The sequence below is a fragment of the Leptidea sinapis genome, chromosome 21, assembly GCF_905404315.1.
Source record: "Leptidea sinapis chromosome 21, ilLepSina1.1, whole genome shotgun sequence".
Lineage (NCBI taxonomy): Eukaryota > Metazoa > Arthropoda > Insecta > Lepidoptera > Pieridae > Leptidea > Leptidea sinapis.
Window position 1 is genome coordinate 457,501 of NC_066285.1, and position 12,726 is coordinate 470,226.

The 12,726-nt window shown below is 36.8% G+C and overlaps 2 long non-coding RNA genes across 2 annotated transcripts in view; one reads left to right on the forward strand and one right to left on the reverse strand.

Annotated features, from left to right (window-relative positions):
• Nucleotides 1-536, forward strand: part of LOC126970498 (uncharacterized) — a 9,418-nt gene extending 8,882 nt beyond the window's left edge. The window contains exon 2 of the long non-coding RNA XR_007730649.1: nucleotides 1-536. This exon is cut by the window's left edge and continues 18 nt beyond it. This is a non-coding gene — a long non-coding RNA (uncharacterized LOC126970498).
• LOC126970499 (uncharacterized) overlaps nucleotides 1-12,726 on the reverse strand; it is a 64,245-nt gene that overhangs the window by 1,466 nt on the left and 50,053 nt on the right. The gene's annotated exons all lie outside the window — the stretch shown is intronic.

Below are 12,726 nucleotides of genomic sequence, written 5' to 3' on the forward strand. Positions count from 1 at the left end.
CAGGGATAACTGGCTTGTGGCGGCCAAGCGTTCATAGCGACGTTGCTTTTTGATCTTTCGATGTCGGCTCTTCCTATCATTGCGAAGTAAAATTCGCCAAGCGTTGGATTGTTCACCCATCAAAAGGGAACGTGAGCTGGGCTTAGACCGTCGTGAGACAGGTTAGTTTTACCCTCCTGATGGCGTGTCGTTGCGATAGTAATACTGCTCAGTACGAGAGGAACCGCAGTTTCGGACATTTGGTTCATGTACTCGGCCGAGCGGCCGGTGGTGCGAAGCTACCATTCGCGGGATTATGCCTGAACGCCTCTAAGGCCGAAGCCAGCCTAGCTGAATCCGGCAAGGATATACTCACTGTGAAGCCCCGAGTGTCGGGAGGCTCTAAGCAATGTGACTTTACTAGTCGCGTTTTATTCGTAAGACGCGTCGTCGAAGCCCATTTGGAACGCGACGAACGGTGCGAGCGGTATTAACACGTGCACCACGGCGTCGAAGTTTCGAATTTACCTCAGTTCGATGTCGGGGCTCGGAATAGTCTGTAGACGACTTACGTTCCTGGCGCGGTGTTGTGCTCTGGGGTAGAGCAGCGTCGTGCTGCGATCTGTTAAGACTCAGACCTACGCCAGGTGATTCTTCCGAGGACGCATCGTCGCCGAGCAGAGTTGTGTGTGTGCAAACAAACAACAGCCAAACCACACACCACCAACATAATATTATAATAATAATAATAATAATAATAACATAATAATATCATGATTTCGGTCGGCCCCAGAGGCGAGTACGGTCGGCCCCAATAGCGGGTACGGTCGATTCCTCAATAGCGAGTACCGCCTAGCGCGAGGAGCGCGGCGCTTCCTGCCGGTCTCCCCGGACGGATATCTCACTTACTTGAATGGAGGACCGAATTGCGAATTGACAAAAACAAAACTATAATCTAATGCACAGGAACAGGAACTATATTATATATAGATAATTCGTCGCTTGATGAATTAAGCTAAATTAAGAATTTATAACAATTATTCTTGTTTTAACTTTGTGACGTTGTAACTTTTATTATACGACTAACCACTGGGCTATATGAGTCGTCAAATTAACAAGATATTAACACAAATTTAAAAAAATGTTTGTGGTGAAAAAAGATATTAGCCGATTCTCAGACCTACTGTGTATGCATACAAAATTTGGTAAAAATCAGTAAAGCTGTTTCGGAGGAGTAAGGTAACTAACATTGTGACACGAGAATTTTATATATAAGATTAGCGGACACGACAGACGTTGTCCTGTACACGTCTTAAATTTTAAAAATCGGTCCAGCCGTAAGAATGTGTTCACTAACATACACATGAGCCCACGTAAACCAACTTTGTGCTACTCTCACTGACATAGTTTTATTCAAAGAAGTAATAATTAAGTCATAAATATTTCAAGACAATGCACCACAAACAAACTATGGAATGAGCTTACTCGAGCGGTGTTTCCAGGACGATGTGACGTGGGTACCTTCAAAAAAAGCGCTTACGGCTTCCTTAAAGGCCGGCAACGCTCCTGTACGATTACTTAACATAAGGTGACCCGTACGCTCATTTGTTGCTCTCTCTTCCACTAAAAAAGCACCCATTTATGCTCCAATAAACATTTAATCTACTACCACTTCAAACAAATAGATAGTAAGACTTCTTATTACTCGTCAGTATTTAGGTAGGCAGTAAGTGCCAATATGTGATAGCTATTTAATGATAAAAGTTTCATTTAAGACACCATCAAAGCTCACTGCGCCCTTGGTGTAAACTACATTGAATCAGATTAGATGCTAATATGCATGGATTAGTATGGATGTTGCGTTAGGCTATATAAGACTAGAAGGTAGGTATGAGTACAACAGTTCATTGCAAGAATACCAGACATATGAAATAATAGTTTGATTGTTGCAGACCAGGGGTCATCAAATGGCAACCGCGGTCCGCAACCGGAGCGCCGCGGCCGACCCATTTACTGCGGACCGCGAGAACACAGCAACTTACACTGTAAACTAGGTAATTTAATAACAAAAAATTAACAAAAAGAGTGTGTGTACTTATGTACACGCGTTAGAAGTTATGCTTCTTTAGCGTATGGATGGAAAAATAAATCAAATTTTAACAAATAGTTAAGATCAAAGATAGTATAAACACTCAGCATTTCAGGTTTTTAATTTTTTTTTTTTTATTTATACATAAAATTTGTTAATATACTAGAAATAAAACAAAACGAAAAAAAAAATTTTTAGATAATGTACCTAATAATTGACGATGTAAATAAATTATACATACCGACAATTAACCACAAATCTATAAATGCACTCAAAACAGTTTATTCAAATCAGTTTTATCACTAATATTCAATATATATAGATATACTAATAAATTATTAGTAAATACTATCACCGTCGTATATGAAATTGATTTAATAAAAACACCAAAATTATATTTATATATTCACATTGTGTAATTGTACTGTTACGAAATACGTGTTCTAAATATACAACACTAGAATATACAACTTGAACAAAGTTATCGATTTTCATGCCACCTAGAACTAACTTCACGATGCAAAATTCAGGTGTCGGTGTGCGCGCGCATCGTAAAAATTCACTCTCATCATTTTCTCCATCGCGCCAAAAGAAGTATAACTTCAAAAACAACCGACTTCAAAAACACTATTTCATAACAATAGATATAATATGCACTAAAAAGTATAAAAATAATTGCGTATTTTTATACAATCTAATTAATTAATCTAATTCTAGTTACGATTATTGTTATTTTTCGAATCGGTATCCTTCCGCCGTGACCCGCTCTCGCCTCTCGCCTCCTCACGACTCAAGCACATCTCACCTATAACTGTATGTATGTATGTTATGTATGTAGTTACAAACCTATTGTGGATGATACCGACTTTAAAAATAACAATAATCGTAACTAGAATTAGATTAATTAATAAGATTTTATAAAAATACGCAATTATTTTTATTCTATATTATTAAGTGTGTATTATATCTATTGTTTTAAAATAGTGTTTATGAAGCCGGTTGTTTTTTTGTATTTTTATGTTTTTATTTTTAGTGAATTTGAAGTACACATACTAACAATTTGTCTACATATGTGTAGATATACTAAATTTTTCAATGCAGAAATGAACGTTAGCGCTTTGCAATTTGATTACAGACAAGAAATTCTTAACCAAACTCTCACCAAACTGTCTTTGAAGTAGATCCTTTCCTAAAAAAAAGAGTCATCGAAATCGGTTGGCGCTATATTGAGTTATTCGTAAATTTATCATCCACTCTGCTATACGTACGTATAGCAAATTTAAGACTTTTACGGTTTTCTCATGGATGCCATTGTCAGCTGATCTGGACTAAATTACACGGGAAGCATCAGCTTTCAAATAAAAAAAGAATTATCAAAATCGGTTCACACAGTCGAAAGTTTTAAGGTCCTCCTCCTTTTTCGAAGTCGGTTAAAAAATGTATACCCCGCATTGTTGACGTCAATTCGAAAACGGCCGGGCGAAGTAACGGGCTAACAGCATTTTCGAATATGAACTTCATGAAGAATAAATTTCTATCTCGACTTACTCATGGACATCTCCAGGATTTAATATCAACAGTGTGCACCAATTTTACTCCAAACTTCAGAAAGATTGTCCGCAACATAAAATGTCATTTTCTCGTTGATTTGGCAAAAATACATTTGTAATCCATAATTACATTTATTTAATAAATATTTTTTTTAATAAAATGAGTGCTGACCGCGAAAGTCATTTCATTTCCTAAAACAGACTCCGAGCGAAACTAATTGGTGTCTGTACCTGTTGTAGACGGACCATACCAAAATGCAAACTTATGCACAAATTGCCTTTACGTAACTATGGGATAAAATATATAGGGTGAAATATTGTAACACATAGATATTGGGTATATCTACCGATATGGATGAAAAAGAGATGGTATACACTGTAGCGTGCAGTGCATCAAAAAGATAGTGCATCATCATCTAGTGTACTGGGATATATCCGCAGAGCTGATGAGAAGATCTGAAGATGAAAGTGAAGGCTCTGCACGATAAATAAAATACATTATGCATAATGCCCGCTCCATTTAAATTATTTCCATAGCTATATTTTAATGGTCTCGTTTTCAAATAAATAAATAAATTATAATAAATAAATAAAAATAACTTTATTCATTCCTTACATTATTAGTACATTTATCCATTATTTGTTTATTATTCGTTTTTTGTAATTAATTTAAATTTACAGTGTGCTTATTTAACTATTATCAATGTAACATCATTTTCATGTTATTTACGAATATTATTTACTATTTACAATGAACTATCAGCAATTAGAATTATTTATTAAGAATTTCATCATGCAAAATAATTATCATAAATCATTAGTGTTAACAATTTTTAATTGGATGTAATTCCAGAAAAACGTTCCAAGCCACAATCATTTTGAAATTGAGTTAAGAACACAAAACTGATCACATGATTCATATTAACGGACTGACAAAAAATGTCAGGCCTACTGTCACTCTTTAAATGACTTCATGACTTAGTAGCCCAACCCACATGTATGGAAAACACTAATATTTATTAAATTCTAAACACGAATTCCTTAAAATGTGATGTTTGTGGCTTGGAACGTTTTTCAGGAACAAATAGTAAATTGGACTTTACCTTGTTAAGTCCAATTTAAGTTTACACATTATTTTCAATTTAAGTTTCGAAATACCCGGGCATTATGTGTAATGTCAAATTAGTCCACAACATATTATAGAAGGTATTAATATTTGGTCGGAACACTCAAGAACGTTATATTGTTGGCTTTACAAAATGATTTATTTTCGTTTGCGTCCACTCTCCGCTGTCGTATTCAATGTTGTATACATTGGAAAATAGAAAGCCGTATAAAAGGAGCTTTTATATAAATATTGAGGCAAATAGATACCTTGAAATTTACAATATAGATTTCTTTTGTATTAGCTGATGTACTTATGTTCGTTTTTATGTCATTTTGTATAAAAATAAGTTTAACTTTTCTCAATTGTGCTGAAATACCGCTAATGTCTAGTTTAAAACGCGAAGGAAACGCGAAACGCGAAAGAAGACCAACAAGCAATCAACAATAATCGCCAAAAAGTAATTAAAATATTAGATTGACAATAACTATAAGGAGTTCGGATAAATTTAAAATTCGTTTTGCTAAACCAGCGTCATACTTAAATTTGAATTTGGAACGAACGGCAGTTTTAAATTATAACCTGCCAGAAACATTTTCGAACGAATAAAAACTTTTTCCTGTTTTATTTCTATCACATAGTAACCAACACAAAACAGTTTTTTAAGTGGGTTTACTTTATAAACATTTGTAATTTTATTCTTTATAAGTAATACAAGATACATGCAGTCCTGGAGACTTACTTTGATACTGTTATGATTGACTTGGTAGGTACCTACTGAAAATCAGTGTTGGAAATCAATTCCAAAAATGCTGAGCGGGTGTCCTTTTCATGACGTCGTATTTTTTATTTGTTAATTTTACTATGTATATATGTTTTGTGTTGTCATGAATAAATGCATACTTTACTTTATATACAAATGCACTCATTAGGTTCATCAGAGGTTGTATAATTGTCTTCTGTCAGTTCATTTTCATTTAGCCTCTTTGTTATTATGCTAAACCGCATCTTGCTCAGCTCTGAGCGAGTTTCGTGGCTGGAATGTTATTACAGTATTTTTACGTGTGATACTTTTTACTCTTAATATTTTTTTCTTATTTTCTTTTTCATTTTTTAATATTTGATAACGAAGGAAGAAAGATTGAGACAACGTCCGATTAAAAGTCAATCTATTTCTACTACAGAACAAAATCTGTAGAAGGAAAAATCATCGATATTACAAATATAAAGTTTAATATAGACAACGGGGCTTTGAAAGGTGAATGTTTTGGCGGTTGAGTAGAGGGGATACAAAAAGTCAAATAGCCTAAACACATGATCATGGTATGATATTCAATGGTATGTCGCATCGTCCATCCCACAAGATTATTATTATTATTATCGTCCGCAACGTACCGAGTACGACAGGGAAACAATTGGTGCGAACCGTCCGATGGACCGGGTGTACAAAATCCGACCAGGCTAAAGGAAATTTAAAGGGATGGATCAACAATAACTCGGCCGCTAAGCTTTCGCCTTGAGCCACGCAGCGGTCTAGTGACCCCTACTAACAGTATAATGTTTGATGCACGTTCAGTCGGCATTCAAACACAGAAAGAGTAACACGAGAGGAAATATGACAAAAGAAATTTGGATTTTCCCGATTTGTAATGTAATTTTCGGGCATGTATTCCAAACCAAAACTCTCGGTAATATTACCTATGACCGATAACTTGGTTTACATAATTAATATAAATAATACAAAGAATGTAATTTTGTTTATAAAATGCTACCAAATCATGAGAAATGGTGCTGTAACACAATTACAAAAGCGAAATTATAAAGGCGAGTCATACCGCTTTTTAGCGGGAAGCACTATGATTGGTTAATTTCGATTGCGACATAGCGCCACGCCCGTAACCCCGCAAAAATTGGTGCACGCGGACTATGTAGTTATAGTTTGTATTGTCGACCTAATATCTTTAAATGGCTTTGGAAAAAGTTTTCGGGAAGGTCGATATAGGCGAGAATATCAAGAGCAAGGGTCTGGTCAAGAGACTTCATAAATCAAATTCCCATCTCTTGTGTTGTGAGATGTCTAAGGGCGGCTGAGTCTTTCATTACATCAGGTGACCCATTTCCCCTTTTTTATGGAATAGGACGACAAAAGAGCGTACGGGTCACCTGGCTTTAAGTGATCACCACCACCCACATTCTCTTGCAACACCAAAGGAGTTACAGGAACGTTGCCGGCCTTTAAGGAAGGTGTACGCGCTTTTTTGAAGGTACCCATGTCGTATCGTCCCGGGAACACCGCACTAGGAAGGCACTTTGTAGTACGTGGAAGAAACTCCCTGAAACTGATCCTGCACTGTGGAGGACCGCCACAAATCCAGATGGTGAGGATGATATCCTAACTTGTGGCGTGTCGTGCGAAGGTGGAATTTGGCGGCAGGAATCAGGTTAAACAGCTCTCCGTGATAAACGTGGTAGAAGACACACAATGAAGCGACGTCTCTACACAACGTAAAGTGATCCAGCCGTTCACAGAGCACTGTCCCCTTTCTAATGTATTAAAATATTATATGTGTATATTCATAAAAAGCATTTACATTAAAAATAATTGTAATTGAGCAAAAAATAACTCTGGTATATTTTGCTACTTTACCGAAACGAGCGTTATATAGCCGATTGTGACAGCTCAGCCTCATTAAATGACAACCATATAGCCCAGTGATTAGTAACTCTACCAAATGATCTGGAGTGGATCTGGGTGCAAGATATTATGATGAAAATATTTGTTGTATTCTCTTTGATTAACGCGAGTGTTACATATTTAAATAGAATCCTTTTAATAGTTTAAGACGCGTGTAATTGTATCTGCACTTTTACATAAAGTATTTCAGTGAAAGTTACATTTTTTTAATTTATTGATTTAGCCGGACCTTTGCAGGAGCACATTTTCAAGGAGAAGTAATCCCCCCTTAATACCTTATCTAAAAAGTGCACTTACAATAAGGTGCATGCGTTTTAATCCTTTAAGAAGTGAAAATGTTTGTTTCCGAGTATCTAGTATGTTGACCAGTAATAAAGGTATAAAAAAGGTAATATAAAAAAGGTATCAACCTGACAAATTTTATTAAATTACTAGAGGACCCGACAGACGTTGTCCTGTACACACGTCTTAAATTTAAAAAATCGGTCCAGCCGTTAGGAGGAGTTCACTAACATACACATGAGCAGGAGAATTGTATTATGTGGACGGAATTGAGAATCTAAACCAATCTCAAATTCACTGAAAGAAACAAAATCGGTCCAGCCGTTTAGAAGGTAGTTTTTTTGTGAATCTAAACCATTCCCGAATCCCCTTGAACTCACACAAATAAATTCATCAAAATCTGTCCAGTCGTCTAGGAGGAGTTCAGTGACATACACACGCACACAAGCAATATATGTGCATACGTTGTTGTGTACTATGCTATTTAAGAAAGAAGAGGTTTTTAACTGTCCCACGGATACTTTTTAATTCTCCGGAATAAAAAGTAGATAAGATGTTGACCGGGTATGTAAGGTACACCACCATGCAATTTCAACTAAATCGGTCTAACAAATTCAGAGATTACACCCTACAAACAGACAAAGAAGTAAAAAAATTTGAAAAAATCGGGACTTGTTCTATTTCTCTTACATCCTTACTCTGTTTTGAGCATTTATTTTATTTGTACAGAAATTCGATCTGTACAGTTTTATTATAAGTATAGATTTATGTATGGTAAAATATAATTATCGTTAAATATATCGTTGTGCTGTACCCATATTACAAGCTAGATATGTCTAGATCGGTGCAAAATAATTTGTGTAAAAAGCGGCCAATGCAGTGCGAGTCGGATTCGCCCATGAATAATAAAATATAATCGCCCAAGTAACATAATAATACTGTATTTTTTTATATTTCAGTTGATTGAAAGAAGGGTAAATTGCGGTTTATGACGTATTAAAAAAAACTACTTACCTGATCTCGTTCCAACCAATTTTCGGTGGAAGTTTGCATGGTATTTTGTTTAGTTTTATCATTCTCTTATTTTAGAAGTACACACTTTAGAAGTGTCTCTCGCGCAAACTACTATTAAGTTTAGAAAAAAGAATATATTAGAAACTTCAATATCATTTTTGAAGACCTATCAATAGATGGTACTGTACTACAGGTATGGGTTTGATGAAAATAAATTTGGGAAACCCGCAAAATTTATTGTTTTTTTTTTCTATTTTTATGTGAAAATCTTACTGCGGTTCACATAATACATCTTCTTATCAAGTTTCAACACTTATAGTTTTGGAAAAAAGTGGCTGTGGCATTCGGACGGACAGCCAGACAGACAGACATGACGAATCCATAAGGTTTCTGTCTCTTTGCCATTCGGCTTTGGAACCCTAAAAAGTATGTCAATATTACTATTATCGAATACCCACAAAATAAAGCACGCATAAAGAAGTATTCGCATCAAAAATACAAAATAAGAGTGCTTGCACCAAATAATAAAAATGTAAAAAGCTAGCAGAGGTAAATAGGGCCCTGGTTAATCAGATGACGTCATTATAGGAACGTGTATGAAACTTTACTGCACAAATCATTATAACTACGTGCAATTCAATAGCAGCGAGTTGGATATGAATACGCAAATGGGATTGTTATTGAAACCTCGTAATGAAATATCGATAGAGCAAACGCTAAGTGTGCGGATATTTCTCTTGCATAAATTCAACGATATTGATCAATATTACATCTAGACTTTAATATTCTTGAATCACTTATCGAACATCTCTTACTACAGTGGTTAGTTAACCTATGGACACGCCTATAGTTAATAACTATATTTCAATTTTTATTTCATCGAATGTAAAAGACTTCATTATGTTATGACATGACGGTAGATGAGAACTAAGAATAGATGTGTTCCAAGGATAAGGTGGTCCACTTCATCCTGGGAATCCCAGAAGACCAAAAACAAACCATTCTGGATAGGGACCAATGAGGAGTCAACATGTCTGAGAGTGTGTACATCCGCTTCTCCCCTTATGATAAAGCAAAAACGGCCAAGAATAAACCTGGAGTGGTAAATTATACCTGAAACTCCAAAACCGCATATCTCAGCTGCTCCCAAACAGTCTCCCAGGGAGGTGAATTTGAATTTGCCGCTACTGTATGAGATGACATCCTGCGTAGTCCGTAGCTCACTCAACATTATTCAGAAAAACCTCCCACATAAAGAAGACTTTTAGAGACCCCGCAAACTGCAGACTTTTGATCGGCCGATAGTTTGGTTGGTTTCTTAATCAGTATGAAGATGTATGAGAGTGCGCACATTATAACGATTCGGTATTGGCCGACAAAAAAGTTTGATGGGCTACACGATTGCCTTCAAACTGAACCGTCAGCAAACTATCGGCCGACTGTTAAATCAGTACAGCGCTCTTCTAGGCGCGCACACCACCGATTGTTTAGTCGGCCGACTCATCAATAGCCGATTTAAAACTAATAGCGAATCGTCCCTAAAACTGTCGGCCGATAGTTGTCTAGTGTACGCACACATCACAGACCCAACTGTTTAGTCGGGCCAGTCTGCGCACTTAACAGCCGAACACAACCAAACTATCGGCCGATCGAAAGTCTGCAGTTTGCGGGGTCTCTTAAAGTATACTTGTTTGTCGGTTTTTTTAAACGTTTTTTTTTTCGAAGGCGAAACATCTACAGGAAGTTGTGGCTAAATTACCTACGGAAACAATCTTTAAATGCATAGATTCGTGGCCAGATAGATTCAGACTGCATTAAGCCAATGGTAGTCATTTCGATTGGAATTATTTTTTATTTATTGCCGAGATTACTAAAAAAAATACATTTTGGGTACCTACGTTTAATTAAGATAACGTCATAAAAAATTAATATTTATTTGCTACAGAACTAATGGCCAGGCTATATAACTAATGAACGTCCAATGACTTCACGTTTCGTAAAACGTTCATTTCCCGGCGCACGGCAGTGTATGTATGTAATGGTTCAGCGGCAGGCGGCATGGTACTTCATATACTGCGAGCGCACTCGCCCAACACTCTCACGGAACGTAAAAGCAAAGAATATACAATAGTACAAGTACGGAAGTCTCACTCTGCAAATTCAATTAAAGAAATAGGGACTCTTGCGGTTATAGAATAAGGTGTAATTCAGATCGCACAGCGCTACTAACCTACATTTTTATTCACCTAGAAGTTCCCTCTCTTTCTATCACGTGACTCACCTCATCTGACGACATTAGAGTTGACTTCTTTACCTAAAACTGTAACTTACCTTTAGTAGTCGTACTTACTACTAAGTACTCGTATATCTTATGAAAATAGCTCAGTTTTTTCTATGTATGTAATCGTAATTTTAAATTAATATTCTTTCGTTTTCAAACCTACATTAGTTGCAGATATATGCTTTGGAAGACCACGACATAGTCAAACCTACTTAATTTAAAGGAAATAAATAGGTAGCTATCATGAATGGTAATCATGATTATAACTTTAAATTAGATAGTTTCAGTGCCTTTAGGAAGTTTAAAAATTTAAATTTGGATCGCAATGACCTTTTATATGCTTTGCTTTATATATGTTTCACCATTTTTTCAATATCAGTCGGATCTGCGAAGTTGGTGACAACAAGGCTCGCGCGTGCGTCACTGCTCACCGTAAGTCACTACTGGCTGGCCTACTCTGTAGAGGTCGCCTCATGTATTTACGATTTCGACACATATACGGGGAGTGAGACAGGCCTGGTTAAAGCACGATTTAGAGTGAGGGTTAATAAAAGCGGTGCCTGAATGAATAAGTGAGAAAAAGCTGTGGAATGAGCTTCCTTGTGCGGTGTTTCCGGGACGATACGACAGGGGTACCTTCAAAATAAGCGCGTACACCTTCCTTAAAGGCCGGCAACGCTCTTGTGATTCCTCTGGTATTGCAAGAGAGTTGTCCTGCTATTCCATAAAAAAGAAGGAGCCTTTAAATAGGAGTGTGCGACGAGTCGACCAATGTTGGACAAATACCCACAGGTGCTATCATTTCTGAATTGTTGTTATCGGAGAAACCAGACACGTGCCTTCACCGTCTTACTGTGATCTGTCACATCAAGGATAACGCAAATTTACACTGTTTTTTGCTGTATCATTCATTTAGAGCACGAGCTACCTCTTCCCCCCGGACCACTGCGCGGTGCAGACGTGTAACAAGATCATTTATTACATTTCTGTTTAAATTATATTTCGTACAAAATCATTTAATCAATTACGCCAGTTGCATGGTGCAGACGTGTTAAAATTTATTATATTTGTGTTTAAAATAAACGAATATATCGTTCAAAATTCTTAAATCAATTACGCGAGTTACCAGGAGCGCATAAGACAAGAAGAGGTCGTCGTCGCGAGAAGCGTACTTACAAGCAAGTAAGTTACAGTAATCAATGCGCGAGCGCAGCCCCGCCTCGCTTCATTAAGATTGGTGAGATCGTGACTCGCCTCCTTACATTTTGTTGACACCCTCGTAGGCGTAGCTGCTGATACTTCTATTCACAAGATTTGCACACATTATAAAACATATTTTTGTACTCCCGTAGCACTATGGATTCGGATATGACTAAAACTAATACTCCCCAAAGATATGTGTTCCCACGCTTAAAGCGATCTAGAGATGAAATTAATGACGCAATCACTAAGCAATTGGACGAACTCAGAGATGATATGCGTCAAATGATCTCACGCAGCTCGCATACAAATGAACAGGAGCTTAAGCGGGTTACAGCGGCTCTGAAGGATATACAAGAGTCCAACCTTAGTATCGGAAAATCGATGGAATACCTCACACTGCAAAACGAGGAGTTTAAAAAGAAGATAGCACAGTTGGAGAACCAATCCAGAGAAGGCAAAAAGTATATAGCTGTTTTAGAGGATAAAATTGAAGACCTACAGATGGGCAGCCGCAAAGCTAACTTTGAG